The following is a 16,505-nucleotide window of genomic DNA, read 5'->3' on the forward strand; positions in this document are numbered from 1 at the left end:
ATGTAGGAGTCGTGTGCTCAGGTAAACAGTACACTAGAGGTAATGTTTATCAAAGATAAAGTTGTTGTTTTTTCAGAAATATACATGTAATCATAAAACGCGCATGGTGATCAGGAATGAAAGGAGGTCGGAAGGGTTTGTTTGTGAGTTATCACTGTTGAACTTTACGTTCTGACTTCTTACCAAATATTCACCCAGAAATATTGATTTGAGCATAATTAACTTTTATAATTTGGAATATATACTGTCTTCCTAAGCAAAATAGTTCACTACCAATACAACACAATCATATGGTTGCACTGATATTACTGTATTATTAATACAGAATTTCCTCCTTATTTTAAAAACAAATCATGGAGCTAGTTTTTTATAAGCTTTTTGCTTATCTGCTTTTATACAATCCGCTACTTACAGCATGCAGCAGTCAAGTATATTAAATCACCAGCTCTTTGGTGCATATTTTTAGCTGTATCACAACTACAATTTGAATTGTTTTTAATAATACATCCTATCCTAAGCTAGAGTTTAGAAGAGATCAGGTTTAACTGAGGGCGGTGGAAGGGAAAGTGGAGGTTTTTCTGCCAATGGATCCCAGGGTAATTGTTGTGCTGGAACCAGATGAACGTAGACACAGCGATTCTGATCTGTCCAGAGCTGAACTTTGGAAGATCTAGTGGTTTTGTCTGATTCTATTGCTAAAGAGTGGAATCAGCTCCTAACTGGGCTGATGTAAAGTTAAACATGCTCCACCACATGATTCCACTTTATGAGCAGTGTCCATCTTCTCACCCTGGGGACAGAAATGACTGTGGTGAAGATGAAGTGGCCAAAAATCACCTGCCTATGTTGGATGATATTTAAATCATTTAATATGGTCTCAATAATAAATCCTTCTGGGTGATTCTCTATAATTGAAGGTACATTTGTGTCCATAGTCATATTATATGTTTACTGCATTTATAAATCACCCTTCTGGACATTACATTTTTATGTCTAATGGGTAAGTTAACTTAAGGTTTCTGAGACTAAAGTGCGCGATGGGAAAGAGTGAAATGATTTGTGGGGTAAAATGTAGAGAATGTCAGATATCATCCTAATATCTGTTGCCCTTTTCTTTTTTTTAATCATGTTGTAATCTCAAGGAGGACCGCGTGAGTCGTCTCAAGTCGTCCTGACATGTTTTCCTCACCATCTCCCTTACCAAGACAGTGTGCAAGTAGTTATGACACACATCTGTTGAATGTTTGATTAATGTAATCCTATCATTTTCCCAAATTAACTGTTTAAATTATTAATATATGCATTTTTAAAATAGAATTAGTTCCTCAGAAAATGAGCACAGTTTTAAAAGCCTCTGAGCTCATTATTAGTGTGGTTTTGTGTTGTATATGTTTTGCTGAAGCTGGTCAGTGGCTGATGTGGTGTGTTTTAGATCATCTTCCTCTCAGACTTGCTTGGAGGGGAGGGCGTGCTCTGTGGAGCTGGAGGTGTAGCATACGCTGTGTGGGGCTCAGTCTGTGGATGATAAGGGGACATCAGCGATGCTCAGAGTGGTCTGCAGGCAGCTGGGTTGTGGAGACGAGCACTGAGGCTGGATGTGAAATTCAAACCTTTGGTGCTGTGAAGGTGTTGTGGGATGAACAAAGTCGAGTGAAAGAGGTAATGAGACTTCACCTGTGTGTCCTGTCCTCTCTCCCTGAATACCACACTGAATGCTCCCGACAAGCTTGTTACACTCAACCGTGAAAGTCACAGTAATATTTTTTTGAAAATTTGAGGTCCTACTAATAAGTTGATTGGTTTAATTATCATTTGCATGATTATTACTGTTTTTCACAGGACTTGTCAGTGTGTGGGTCCATACTTCCTGCCCAACATCATAGCTTCCTTCCTCCGTCGCTCAACATCCGTCGCTTCCTCCACAAACTCCTCCAACATCGCCTCCTCCGTGCTTGTGAATTGTTCGGATTGTGCTCTTACTGCTCTTATGCCCACTGCTTATACTGATTCAGCAGAACGAGGATGAGGAGAGGTAGGAGAGATCCAGAGACTCAATATTGTGTCGTATTTCCGTGTGTGATCCTTCATGGTTGGGAACTGACAGCAGGTTTGTCTGTCCCCTACCTCACAGTCTCCTCTCAAGAGGAAGACACATGCCATGTCTGAGGCCGGTTAGGAGGAAGTTCAGCACAGACACCATCACTTCACACCCCCCCCCACTCAGAGGGGCATGAGACATGAGCCATCAATCTCATTTATACCCATAATAAGTAGTCTGTCCAGAACCTTTATGTTCATCTATTATTATTCCTTTTAAACCTCCTGCTTCAAAAACCACAGAAATTCCCCTGAACAGAAAACGCACAGAGCTGCAGGTGCAATGTTCAGTGCATGTGTGTGTATTGTGTGTGTTTGTGTCAGACTGCTCTCTTGCCGAGTGTATTTCTGGGATGCAGTTGAGGAATGGTTTCATGTGAGGATATGTGTTGTGTGTTGTTTGCTAATTGGTCCTAACATTCGGTCTCTAATGTTTTTTAAAATGCAGTAATTGAATGTTTGTTGTGTTGTTCCCTAAACACAATGCTTTATGATCCAGAGAAATGAAGGATTCAGTCTGTTTGTTAATGATTAACTGTTTCTGACTGTTCTGCTTTTCTTTTACAGGGAGTCTAATCTCTGAAGAACTGCATTCCTGAGTATGACGATGCTGATATGCTTCTCTTCAGGTTAGAGAGAGCTGAAATATACTTTCCAATGAATCCCGAAATAAAACATTTGATGTTCAAACTCAATGAAAAAGAATCCAATGTATTCACACTCAAAATCACACAAACATAATTCTTCCAGTAAATGAATGTCACCAATGACTCAACTGTTCAAACACTACAACTTTAACTGTTATTAGACAATAATGTTTCAACACTGCTATCTTATGATGATGTCAACAATGGCAGGCTTCACGAGACTGCAAGCGAAGATATTACATGTTGTTTCTAAAACATATTCGCAATATGCCCAAATATACCCCGTGTTTTTGATGCAGAAGAGATGAAAGCAAATCCAACCGGGAAATCCTATGATGATGTGACATCACTGATTGCACGAAAACCAGATCGTGAGACAGGGTATTACTTCTGTTATCTCGGTAGATTAGATTAAAGATTTAAAATACATAAAGCAGGGGTGTTCCAGTCCTGCTCCTGGAGGGCCAAGAGTTTTAAGCTTCCATCCAGCTCCACCACACGTGTCTGGGAAGTTCTCTAGCGAATGCACACTGCAACATCCTTTGTTGGCCTTTCAGTTGCCTACAATCCTTTGCACAGATTCCATTCATTAAATTATAATCTGAAGATGTAATCCGCCTGATCTGATCCATATCCCTTACGTATATGCAATAGTATATTCATATATACAATCCTATCATTTGAGGTGAAAGCGTTATGTTTATGATTTCTTTAGTCTGTACAAGAATCACAGAATGCTAAACTATGTGTAATGTCCACCAGTGAGAGACCACAGACGGTCATTACCTATACTCTGCATTAAAAGAAAGTTAGTTAATAAAAAAAATTGTTCCAGCATTAAGTATTATTCAAATTATAATTCTAGTACGTATTTTTCTGCTGTGACAGAACATTTAATGACGTTACATGTGCAACTTAGGTGTTTATCTGGCAGTTAATGCTGAGGTACTGTTTCTGTGAATCCTCAGAAGGACTGTACTAGGAGGATGTTCATGACTAGGCTCTGTATTCCATTTTAAAAAGCACGTAGTGAGTCTGAAGACCTTTACTTTACTTTATATTGCAAGACAGGTGTTTTTACCTTTGGGTTTGAGCTAACTGTGAGGGACGTGTCCCCTTCAGGACTAGGTTTGGACGCTCTGATATAAAGGAGTTTTCTCGCTCTTAGTACTGATATGATGATGTGACATTTGTGCTGGTTATATCTTCATGTATTGTAGTGGACACACTAGAGCATTTGAGATGTGTCATCAGTATTGGACAGAACTTTCAAGGTGTTAACGAGTGAGTCCACAGAAACTTGCAATTAAATACACTCTTATATATGTTTCTATCATAATATGACATGCGTTGCTACCATTATGAATCATCATGGCTTATTCAGGTTTATATTAATAGTCTTCAGACATTCATGAGGAGAATGAGATGAATGACACAAGCTGTGTTACACCTGACAAATGTGAGGTTTTTTATTCCACATGTGTATCAGAGGGAGATCATGAGGGATATGATGATGTGAAGAACATCAATGAAGATGAGAGAAACATGGTAAAAAAGGTAGTTTTTGTCTCATCTTTTTACATAATCGTACTTTTATCCTTATGTCGCTCTCTTAACCCATTTACAATTAACTGAAATTGTGATGCCTGTATAAAAATGAATGTGATTTGCTTGTTTTTTTAAACAGACTATGATGATGTTGGGGAGGAGTCCAATAAAGAAGGATGGGCAATATGACCAATGACCACCATCCCTCTGCCTCTGTTCATTGAATCAGATTACATTACTGTGAGCTGCTGAGAGCTTCTCATATTGCATACTAATGCATCAATGCCTTATGTTTTTATGGTTATTTTAAATATTTTTGTATGAAAAGTTAGATGCCTTTGCAAAATTCAGTATCAACAAATTTACATAATTTGTATTTTAGCATTTGTGTCTTTTATTACTATTTTGATATCAATGCTTTTCACCCTAATCAAACAAAGATCTCATTCACAACATCAGGTACTGGGGAGTTGTTGAGAGAACATAAGTAGAGTTTGCTATACATGTTTAAGAAAGTATTTTTGAGGCATTCGCCTTTTACTGTTAGGCCTGCTGACAAGCAATTATTTACCTAAATGTAATGATAAAAATAGACTTTACCCACATAATAGACTTTATAAAAGCTTCATGTTTTTCCATAATCTACTGTCATAGCATTAGTTCTGTACTGGTCCTTCTTGCCATTAACTTAAGAGAGTATACATTACATAGTTTTATTTACAAGAAATATTACTGGGAAAGAAAAAGGGTATAATACAAAGGTATGAGACAAATCCTTGAGGTCAAAACAAAAAACTCACCCAACCGCAGTTTATTGCTGTGATTACAGTCTGATTTTATGGATGCACTGAAAATTTATTTGCACTGACTTCACTCCTTTTGCAGCAACAGCTCCATATGCACGTTACAGGTTTGACCCCCCCGCTGACACTTTTTGGTTTTTTCTTTTCAACAACTGATATGTTTGCTGTTTTCTTCTCGCTTGTATTTCTTCAGAGCCTCCTCTCGCTGAGCTTTGTCCTTTTCAAGAATTCCTACACAGACACACATAATAAACATGTCATCATCATTTGCCAAAGATTGGTAACAGGATGGTTAAACTGTGTATTGTTTTAGCATGACATAATGGGCCCTTCCTTAATGAACAGGAGATTCATTAGGAAATAGAAAACTGTAGCAGGCAATTCCATCATACTGATACATTTGCTGTTTATTTCCTCCCTCTCTTTTTCGTGCATGTTCCTCCATTATCCTTTCATATTCTGCTTGTTGTCTCTGTATTGATGACAAGTTCTGCTGTGCTTTCCTTTGGATGAACGGAGTCTTGTGGGAACTGATGACACAAATCATAAATCAGGATTGGCTTTGTATATTTTTTGTGTGGATGTGTGTGTATATATAATATATAATTCTACATACTAGCTTTAACTGTTACCTGTCAGACCTCTGCTGGTTCATTATCTGAACAGAGGCAGTAGTTTTGTCATTCGTCTTGTTTGAATGTGTTTCTCAGGAATGAGACATCCATCTCTGTGTTTAAGTTCTCGTCTGCCTCTGTCTCTTCATCTACTGCTCTCCCTTTTACTCTTTTCTTCTTTTTTCTGTGTTCTTCTTCGCTAGTCATCTCTTTCATACTAGGTATAGATGTCTTCAGATGCTCGGGCTATCCTCCTTTACTGGATTTTTTGATGCTTACATTTTCTCCTCTCTTTTCGAAGGAATTTTGTTGTATTCTGTTTTATTTCTCCTTCCTTTTGAAAGCCACCCCGACCTGAAGAAGCAATTAGAGAGAGATTAGATTAAAACAGAATACATTCCAAGTTGAGTCCTTTTTAGCACTACTATGAATTATTTATTGTATATAATTGGTTGATAGTGTACTAGAATATTGCAAAGAAGCCTTTGGATAATTTTCTTTAAGGAAATAGTTTAAACACTTTCAAAAATTAGTAACCACCTTATCAAATAATGCATAGCTAAGAAACTATGGCATGTGTGTTTTACACTAGATTTTTTTTTCTAATTTAGACGTCTTTCATTGACCCTATGTCAAATTTAGTTTATTCCGTGTTAATTTCTACATCGAACCCTCTTTTAACCACCATCAACAACTTTGTGTCTCCGAACCCATTTCTTTTCCTTTTGGCATTGGTTAACCCCCATGTGCAAATTTGTTATTAAAGCATTTTCCTCTAATCGGACCTTTACTTTTGTGCGTTTTGTTTCAGATGGTGCCATATCCTCACGTTTAACTTAACACTGCTCACACTATAGGCTATTGGACAACCAACTGCTTTTCGTGTAAAGACGCACATAATGACTACCCGGTCCAAGTCAGTACTAAGAACATTTTTTAAAAAAAAAACGCCATTTTGTAAGGGCAACCTCTTTCATTCTAATCGCGCTAGCGGCGTGGCCCGATGTTCATGTGATGGTTAAATCCTGCCATGGATAGTTTCATTGATTAGGCACCAACGCAACGCAGCGACGTTGAAACATGCCTTACCTGCGTATGGACGCCGCGAGCCTTCCGTGTCGACTATAATGGCATGTGGGGAACGCGCAGCCGCAGGCGGCGGCTTGAAACCACTACTTGCCGCCGCTGGGAGCGCTTTCCCGTATTTTCACATGGGGTGTTACGCACAATCTTACGATACACATCGACAGTAAAAATGGACTCACAGCACCCCAAATTAATTGAGAACCATCAATTGGACAAGTGAAGCCCATTTTTTAGCGATTTTAGCACTTCCTTTTCTGACGCCAGACTCAACCCTAATGATGACGTCAAGAACCTGTCTGACAGATGGAAACCTTCTAGTAGCTGTGCGTGCCAAACTGCATCGGTTAATCTTGCAGAGACGGCAAGCTTGAGCGGGGAGTTTCTGTTGGCCTGAGTGAGCAGGAGTGTATCTTGATTAATTATTTTGTATATTATGTTAAATGTAGAAGCCAGTACGCCATTCCCTGACTCTCCCCGATTGCCCTGCGAGCTTCGCCTCCTGTCATGTACTGTATTTCTCTACTGTGGCGACAGAGGTCGAGTGGTTTATGACGCAATCGTTAGCCTATTTTTAACAAAAACTGTTTCTACGGGACATAATGTAACATAGAAGAAAGGAGCCCTGTTATACATTGTCGTGTATCTTTAGAAATAATAATGGACAAGGTAGTCTTACACAACGCCTCAGATGTAAAGTTAGTCGCTGTCAAGTGACGCCAAATGATGTGAGTCAATGGGATGCGAACGCAAGTGAGTTCTGCTACCAGATGGCGGCACGCGGCCGTACTTCATTTCCGGTCGCCTTCTTGCCCCCTGCGATACACCATTCAGTTTCAAAAAGGCCTGCCTTCTTTTGCACGGAAATCGTCCCACGGAGTTAACCAAGGGAAATCGCGGGCTGCCGCAGGAGAGTCATCTCTGCTGGAAAGGCTGTAGGAGGACACCCCTCTCAACGGAGTCGTTTTACAGCCGCTATTTTTGTGTAAAAAAAAACAAAAACAAAAACATAATCTGTGTTCTTCTCTTACATTTGGTCTTTTATTACTATTTGATATCAATGCTTTTCACCTAATAAACAAAAGATATCATTCCAACATCATGTCACAAAAAAATACTTTTTAAAAAAGAGCGATTAGAGAAAAGAAGAAAGTTATGCTATAAATGTTTAAGAAAGTAATTTTTAGGCATACTGTACTTTTAGGCCCGGCTGACAGAATTATTTACCTAAACATAATGATAAAAATAGATTTACCAATAATAGATATATAAAGCTTCAGGTTTTTCCATAAGACTTACTGGTCATAGCATTAGTTCTGCTACTGTCATCTTGAATTAACTTAGAAAAAAGTGTATAATTTAATATTTTATGTACACGAATATATTATGGGAAAGAAAAGGTATATCATCCTTGAGGTCAAAAAAACAAACAAAAAAAACTCCCCAACTGACGTTATTGTGTGATTCCAGTCTGATTTTATGGATGATATGTCTGAATTATTTTGGCGCTGAGCTTCAATCTTTGCAGCAACAAGCTCCATATGCAGGTTTAAGGGCTGACGCCTTTTTGGTTTTTTCTTTTCAAACAACTGATATGTTGCTGTTTTCTTCTCCTTAGTATTTCTTCAGAGACTCCTCTTGCGAGCTTTGTCTTTTAAGAATTCTACACCGACACGAATACTAAAACATCGCCATCAATTATTTGCCAAAGATTTACAGGGTATGATTAAACTGGTATGTTTAATGACCTAATGGGCCCCGTCACCTTAATGACAGGAGATCATTAGGGCAGTGGTTCCTCAACCACATTCCTGGAGCCGACCACCAACACTGCCCATTTGCATGTCTCCTAAATCAAACACACTTGATTCAGGTCACCTTCTCATGTAGTAGAAAAACGCACAGACTTGTAATGGTGTGTCGTCAGCACAAAGGAGACATGCAATAATGTGCAGTGTTGGTGGCCTCCTCCAGAATGTGGTTGGAAACCACTGCATTTAGGGAATTAGAAAACTGCCCACAAGAAATACATGCATACTGATACAGGTGCCTAGGTTTGATTTCCTCACCCTTTTTTCGTGCTCTGTTCCTCCTCTTTATCCTTTCAATATTCTTGACTTTGTCTTCTGATACGATGACATTTTCTGCTTCTGCTTTCTTTGGAAGGAAATGAGGCTTGGGGGTGGGAGCTGATGACATCAAATCGGAAATGTGGCTTTGTAGATTGTGTTGTGTGTGTGTGTGTGTGGTGGGTATACAGAAATACATACAGAATGAGAGGAGAAGAGATGAATGATTTCAAACAGATACATTCCAGGTTTAGTCCTTTTTATGCACCAACATGAAAAAACTATTGATTGTATGTACGGCAGTTGATAGGGGAACTACCAATATTAACAAAAATATGCCACAAAATACGAAGCCCTTGGAGATTTTTTTTTAAGGAAATAAACAATTTGAAAGAAAAATGCAGATTGTAACCAAACATATAATGCAAAGAATAGCATATATACGAAACTAGGAACGTCGCGAGTTTTTACAACTAGATTGGTTTTATCATTTCAGACTTATTGTAATTGCACCCTTATGTAAAATTAGTTTATTGCAGTGGCACTTTTCTACAGTCGGAAACCACATTTAGTCACTGTCTTTAAAACCACCATCAAAAAAGTTTGTTCTCCGGAAACCCTTTTATTTTCATTTTGGCGTTGTGTGATAAACCACCATGTTGCCAAATTTGTTATTAACGCCTTATTATTTAACTTAACATCGGCTCACCCTCGTTTGTGGACAAAACCGATGTTTCTCGTGTAAAGACGACACAATAATGCACGTAAAGACTTTGTGATGCGTGCAAGGCACTTACCAGAGAGAGATGTCTAATATGATCAGGAGGCACATCAGGATTCATAAGAAAACGAAACCTCTCACACAAATATTACGGGATTGTCTTAGGGATCTAATTGCATTTATTCCTGGTGTTTTATGTCCTGATGAGAGTAGTTACAGTCGTTTTCTTGGATTTCATATGACGCTTTTGACACAGTCGAACATAACTTTATGATTTCAAACTATTGAGAAATTTGGTTTTGGTGATTCTTTCTTTCTTTATAAGCCTTTTTAGAAAGAATGTACTGCCAAAGGCAAGAGAACTTATCAGAAACTAAAAAATGGCGCACCACCTAGAGTATTTGAGCCCCGCAAAGAGGAATCCGCACAGGGTCTATCTTCCTGCCTGCCTCCCCCTACCTAGTCATTTTTATGGTCTCAACTTCTTTCCCACCATTATTAAAAAATATTACTTTAAAAAAGTATTTCAATTGCCAGGAAAGAGGAAGTTATCCCTCACCCAACTAAGCAGATGATAATACATTATTTTTAAAAGATGCCAAAACCAAGTGCCCTAGATAGCTATCACAAACAATTTATGAATTTTTCAGCAGCTTCTGGACTGCTGCTTAAACTCTGAAAGAAGACGTCCAGGTGAACTCTTTTTCCCTTAAAGAACGGTGACACCTTCCCAGATCTGTGGCCATACCAATCAAAGCATAAGATCACTTATCTAGCGCGATTAACATAAATGAAAAATGAGGGAGGAGACGCTGCTATGCGTAAACTTTAATTTGCAGATGAATGATATAAGACAAAGAAAAAGCTAAAAATCAGTTGGCTCCTGCACGAGGGATTTATCCTTGATAAAAGGCCATCGAAGTATTGTGGCCAAAGGGCCAGAGAAAGCTTATCCCATCTCACCATTAGGCCAGCTTACTCCCCTGTTGGTCAACAAAAAAGCTCTTGTAATTCTATTGATAATTCACTTTGCAATTGTATTGGCGAAAAAACCAAACACAAGTTATGCCACCCCTTCTACGTGAAAAAAATCTCGTTATTAGGTATTACGCACCTTTGAATGTGCGAGGTTCTACTCCTTTTCTTGATTTTATCACCCATTCATAATACTTTTTTAAAATTAATTGGATAAAGCATTTGCTAAAGCATCCCACATCTACATGCGAATTTTATACCTAACGATATCTTCATCTAAGGTTGGTGTGTCTAGCATCTTTACTTTATGTGACTATAAAATTAGAAAAGAATCCCTTGATTTGTTATCTACAATTCCATTAAAAAAATGCTACCTAGCAGGAGTCAGTAATTTACAAACATAATTTCTCCCCACATAGGCTGCTTCATCTGCCGAAGAATTCGGTTTATTAAACATTCAAGGAATAAATCCGTATTTTATAAAACTGGTTCAATAATACACCAAAAACATAATTCTAGCTGTCCCCCAATTTCTAAAGGCTAGTGGATCATTGCGGAATTTATTATGAATTTCTTCACACAGTTTCTTGGCATTCCAATCACCCCAATGAGAGTTTGCAATTGCTATGGATGCCCCTGTTGTCCCGTTTTATTGCTCCAGACATACGCATCCTCTCAGTTAGGTTATTTTAATTATCGTCTGTAAAAAAGGGCCTGGGGATCCTATACCAGATTGCCCGAGACCTACATGATCTGGACCCTAAGGTGACCTCAGTTGGTAAATTATGTTTCCCAACCACAACGAGGAATAATATAACCGTGAATATTCGCTTGTCCTGTGAAATCAATGAGCATACATCTGATTCTCTGGCCAATTGTCCTGTTAGTCGACCGAATTAACGTTCTGGAAAGATCTGTCACGGCAGACATTATTGTTAAACTTATCGCTATGATTTTTCTTTGTGATGGACACATATTTATTCTGTCAGTTGAGCCTTCCAAATAAGGATAAAAAGGGAGGGTAAAAAACAGAAGGAGAAGATTACCTAATTAATGCTAGTTTGATCATTTATGGAGCGCGCTTTAAATCCCAACGCGCAATAAAATAATTCATGTCAACAAAACCACAATTTGAATGTAATTTAAACCTGTATTTTATTGCCTTTTGGAAAAGGCGACGGGAACCGGTGATGAGTACATCAAATCCATCCATGAGTTCAAATAATAAGAAGGCTGCGGGAAAACAATTCAGTTCATGAACGCTATCTTTAAGGTATTCTTTTAAAAACTGATCATGGTCGTGATTTTGTCTGGTTTAATTTGTGGATTTGGTAATAATTAATGACTCTCTTTGTGTGTTATTACTGTTTTGTATTCGTTAAAGATTTAAATTATATGAATTTTTTTTTTTTTTTTTTAAAAAAAAAAATACCCTCCAAAAAGAAAAGAGGAGCGACATGATCTACCTTGGCGAGAGATTCACTTACTGTACCCGAATGCCAACATAGCAATATCCACTCGGTCTTCTCTGAAAACTGGTTGCACGTCATTGCCAGTTCCACTCTATTTCCATATGAGGGCGCATTGTCACAGGACGAGTGCCAGAATTACTTGGAAAGAGAGTATGCGGAGACGTCTGAATCGAGCAAGGTTATACACCTCAAAACATCCACGTTTTATCAAGGGATATAAATTATTTGTACTACGCAAAATGGCATGTACTGTATGTAATCGAAGAGAAGATGAGATTGCAAATGAAAATTAACACCACACGGCGTATGTGGCTGCTTAGTTTTCTGCTTTAGAGTCATACTAAATGGTGCTGTTATGTTAACAAGTCTTTTACAAATGATCCAACATGACGTCATACGTCTATACGTTCATTAGCAGAACATGCCTAGCGTGTTCCATTGGCAAACAACCAAATCTCAACCTGTAAGAAATCGATAAGAGACATAAGTACGGCGTTTCATATTCAACTGCAGACCATATAACCCATAATTGAACTTGCCAAATCTACAATCAGATCTGAGAGTTCTATCAACATCCGGCCGCGTAATGACGAACGGAGAACAAATTCTACGCCGTGATGAAACCCACATAGAATCCCCATTCATTTTGCACTCATGGCGATCGCCCCCCAGTGGAACTCGTGGTGGAAACTGCAACCAAAATTCGGTTACAATAGGACTTTAACTACGGAGTGGGAAGGCTACTCCCGTAGACGGGCTCTGGGACATTACGACTCCACAAAAAACGCCATTTTTGTATGAGGGCAACAGATTCGATTCACCCATTCAACAAAACGCAGTCTGGTACACCCAACATGGCCGCACATTCGGTCGCTCAGTGAATCATTTCCTGATTTGACTACTTGTGTCAGCAGCTGCCAAGCGCATATGTCTCCAGACTGCAAGAGATTCTCTGTTTTCCTAAAAGAAATGGAAAAACTATTTTAATGTAATTTCGGTATTCTACTATTAAAGAAAGCTATAAGGACTGTTAGAATTTGCCCCTGCCTTTGATCTCCTTGTGTAATTATGTTTAGATGATGGCTCTCTTATCTTTAGTTTTATTTTATTCTTTCTTGTGATTTTTTTTCCATTTTAATTATTGTGGTTGATATTATGTTATGTATGCTTATGCTTTTGTATGTTTTTGTTCTTAAAAAAAAAAAAAAAATCAACCTTCAAGAGGAGGGGTGTAACTTGAAGTTGTCCAAATCACACAGAACCACGCGGAGATTTGTCAAAACGAGATGTTTGTTTGGCAAGATGGTCGCTTGCCCCCTGTGGAGGAGGACAAACGGTGCGAGAATATTTTCTTCCCGAAATAACCGTTTAAATTGGAGTGTGTAAGTCATTTTCGATACAGTGGTATTGTTTATGGAGTTAATAATCTGTTAAAACCTAATGGTGTAAAGTAAGCAATATATAAGCAAAAGGTGTAAAGACGCTATCCCCCGGTTCACAGACAAGACTAATGTTAGTCCCAAACTAAACTACATGTCTGGGCTGTTTTAAACTGAAAGGAGCTTGAACTGACTCATCTTAACATATTTTTTGTTTGTCTCAAGATGCACATCAGCAGTATTGTTTTTAATCCAAGGCACGTTTATAAATGTTACTTAAAGTCCTAATTGAACTATGGCCTAACCTTGGCTTAATCCAAACCCTGTCTGTGAAACACATAATGTAGCATATTTGTGTTTTTGCTGCAAAAAACACATTTTATAATGCCTCAAACTAACAGGGGAGCTCCATTTAAGCGAGGTTACAGGCACAAGATGAGACACACGTGTGTTGATCTGCTGTTGCCGAGAGACTGATGATGACGCAATGCCTGCCATCACAGGCTTTGAGTGAGGACACTACAGAAATGAATTAAACATTGTAAAATCTTAAGTTATTTTATTGTTGTTTTTGTAATTATTAAATCAGCTTAATGTTAAGCACTTTTATTGTTTTTCAATTCGAGCATTTTTACGTGATTACAGTCTCACGGTATAGTCTTTCCTATCTACGTATTCCTGTTGCCCCAAAAAAAATTTTTTTTTTTGCCCGAACAGATATTTTCTGTTGGAGCAGGACCTGCAAAGGAAAAAATGGTGACCTAGTTTGTGGCGTAAAAAGGGGACAAGCGGGAAAACCTGCAAACACAAAGGATTATAAAGTATAAAGATCCTTTTCTTCTAATACGTCGAGTTCAGATGCAATTATGCTGTTTAAAATGACTTTTGTATGAGTGTGTTGTGTGTTTTGTGGGTCGGGATCTGAAATGCGGGGAGACTGGAGACACGGGTGTGTGCAGTCGAGGATTGGAGAAGATTCAAACGGAAGCCATCAGGGAACTAGAGGTCAGCGACACGGATGAAGAAGATCCATCTTCGCCACACTCTTAACTGAAACACTATCAGCGAGCACACCCGGAGGCATGACTGTCGTCGCTCCTTCATTCTCAGTGACCCACAGAGGCCAGCGAAAACATCTAAAGAATCGACCAACAAGACACTGAGGATGTGATGGTGGTGAATTGTTAAAGGTGTTCTGGCTGGTTTATGTATTTATAACATGACGGCTGAACTGTTCAGAAGCTTCAAAAAGCATCATCACAAAATGGCAATGAGACTTGTATCTGGATTACGGCCTAGTGATTTTACAGTGCCTCCTATGACAGGGGCCTACACAATCCCAACTGATCAACCGGAGAGAATAGAACCTATGCTCGAGAGGACAACCACTGGGGCGTTTTGAACCAACGCCAATCCTTATGCCTCACGCAGGCTTCAGTGGTGTAGACCCAACTCCAAAAAGTAATAAAGCCATACAACAACAAAAAAATGCATTGTAAACTGATATAACATGAAATTAAATTTGGCCAATAAGATGGATAAGCTGACACAACATGAATTAAGGGAAAAAGAATGTTTAACTTTGCTTTTTGTTTTGCAGATAGTCCCGTGAATGCTCCATGGAGAGCAGGCACACGAATGCTTTGGAGCAGACACAGCCAGCCAGCCAGATTGCTCCCGCAACGTGGTCACCGACCCTTGCGTTACAGTTGGTGATGCTTCAGAGGAGCCGTCGTCATAGTCTTCCTCGTCCTCTTGGCTCAACGAGTGTCACCGCATTGAGGAAGAGAAGAGAATTGTGAAAAGGCCCAGCCCGCCGTTGACCCCACAGAATTGGCAACACGCAGTGTTGACGATGTGCAGTAGGTTATGGGTTCACCATCTGTAAAACACAGGCCTGTTAGAACAATAAGGCTAACATGAACGCTTCGTTTCACTTGTTGTTGACTTGTCTATTTATGGATTTATTGGGAAAGCTTACTTTATCCTCCATTCCTTAGCCGCATGTTTGCCTGTTTATACTTGGTGCTCATGTTTAATTAAAATAATAAAACTTTATTAATTAATGCATATTAATTGCTTGGACTGAAAACTGTACGGATTCACAACGGAATGCAATTTGTTCAACTAGGGCTAATATTCGTTGTATAGGGCTATGAGTCATAACAACAAATTCATTTAGTTGTTTTTTATACATAAAAGGTCATTTTAAAGCACAAAAAAATAGTAATATAATTATGGTTTGCGCAATGTATCGTTCTTATTGCCTATTGTAAGTGTTGGAGGGAAGCAAACGATGCAAATCACATTCTGGGTTAATCTTAAGTTGTAAGTAATATACACTTACGTTTTTAGTAGTATATAAATCAACAGTCTTCTCCAAAGGCGAGGATCTTCTAGCAGCTCGACTGCTAGAGGTTTCCTTTGGGCAGATAGTACAAATATTAATAAATAATGAGGGAAACGGTTACTAGATTGTTGATAAGTTTGTGATGCTACGAGGTGTTAGTGACACCTTGTCCCTCTTTTTTATAATTATTGCACTGAACGTATAATGACCATAACAGATCAGGGGGTTCAGAAGGTTGTATCTAACAATGAACAATCATAATAAATAAAAAATTACATGTGTTCATGAGATAATATACACAGTTTGAACAAGGATTTTTTATATCTTTGAATAATTATCATGATGCTTCTTATTTGAAGCTGACCTGCGCGAATGAACCATGAGTGTTAAATCAACAAGAAAAAGAAAGAAAACAAATGAGATCCAATGCTGACTTTTGAGGGTGCGTGAAACATTTAGTTGAACAATAAAATAATTAAAAAACGATCTTCCAGAGATGACGATTTTTGGGTCTTCGTAATTAAAAAAAAAAGTTAAAAAATGCTTTAAGGCGTAAAACTTGATCACATTAGGGAGGTTGTTATCAAAAATATAGAGAACCTTAAATCAAACCCAATAATGTATTGGCCTATTCACAGACCACAAAATAACAGGAGGGCCAAGCGGTTCGTTCAACCAAGACACATCAAATATGGAGACAAGTTTCATCAGTTTTAAGATACTTACAAATAGAGATAATAACACCTG

Source organism: Cyprinus carpio, chromosome A4, assembly GCF_018340385.1.
Source record: "Cyprinus carpio isolate SPL01 chromosome A4, ASM1834038v1, whole genome shotgun sequence".
NCBI classification, from domain to species: domain Eukaryota; kingdom Metazoa; phylum Chordata; class Actinopteri; order Cypriniformes; family Cyprinidae; genus Cyprinus; species Cyprinus carpio.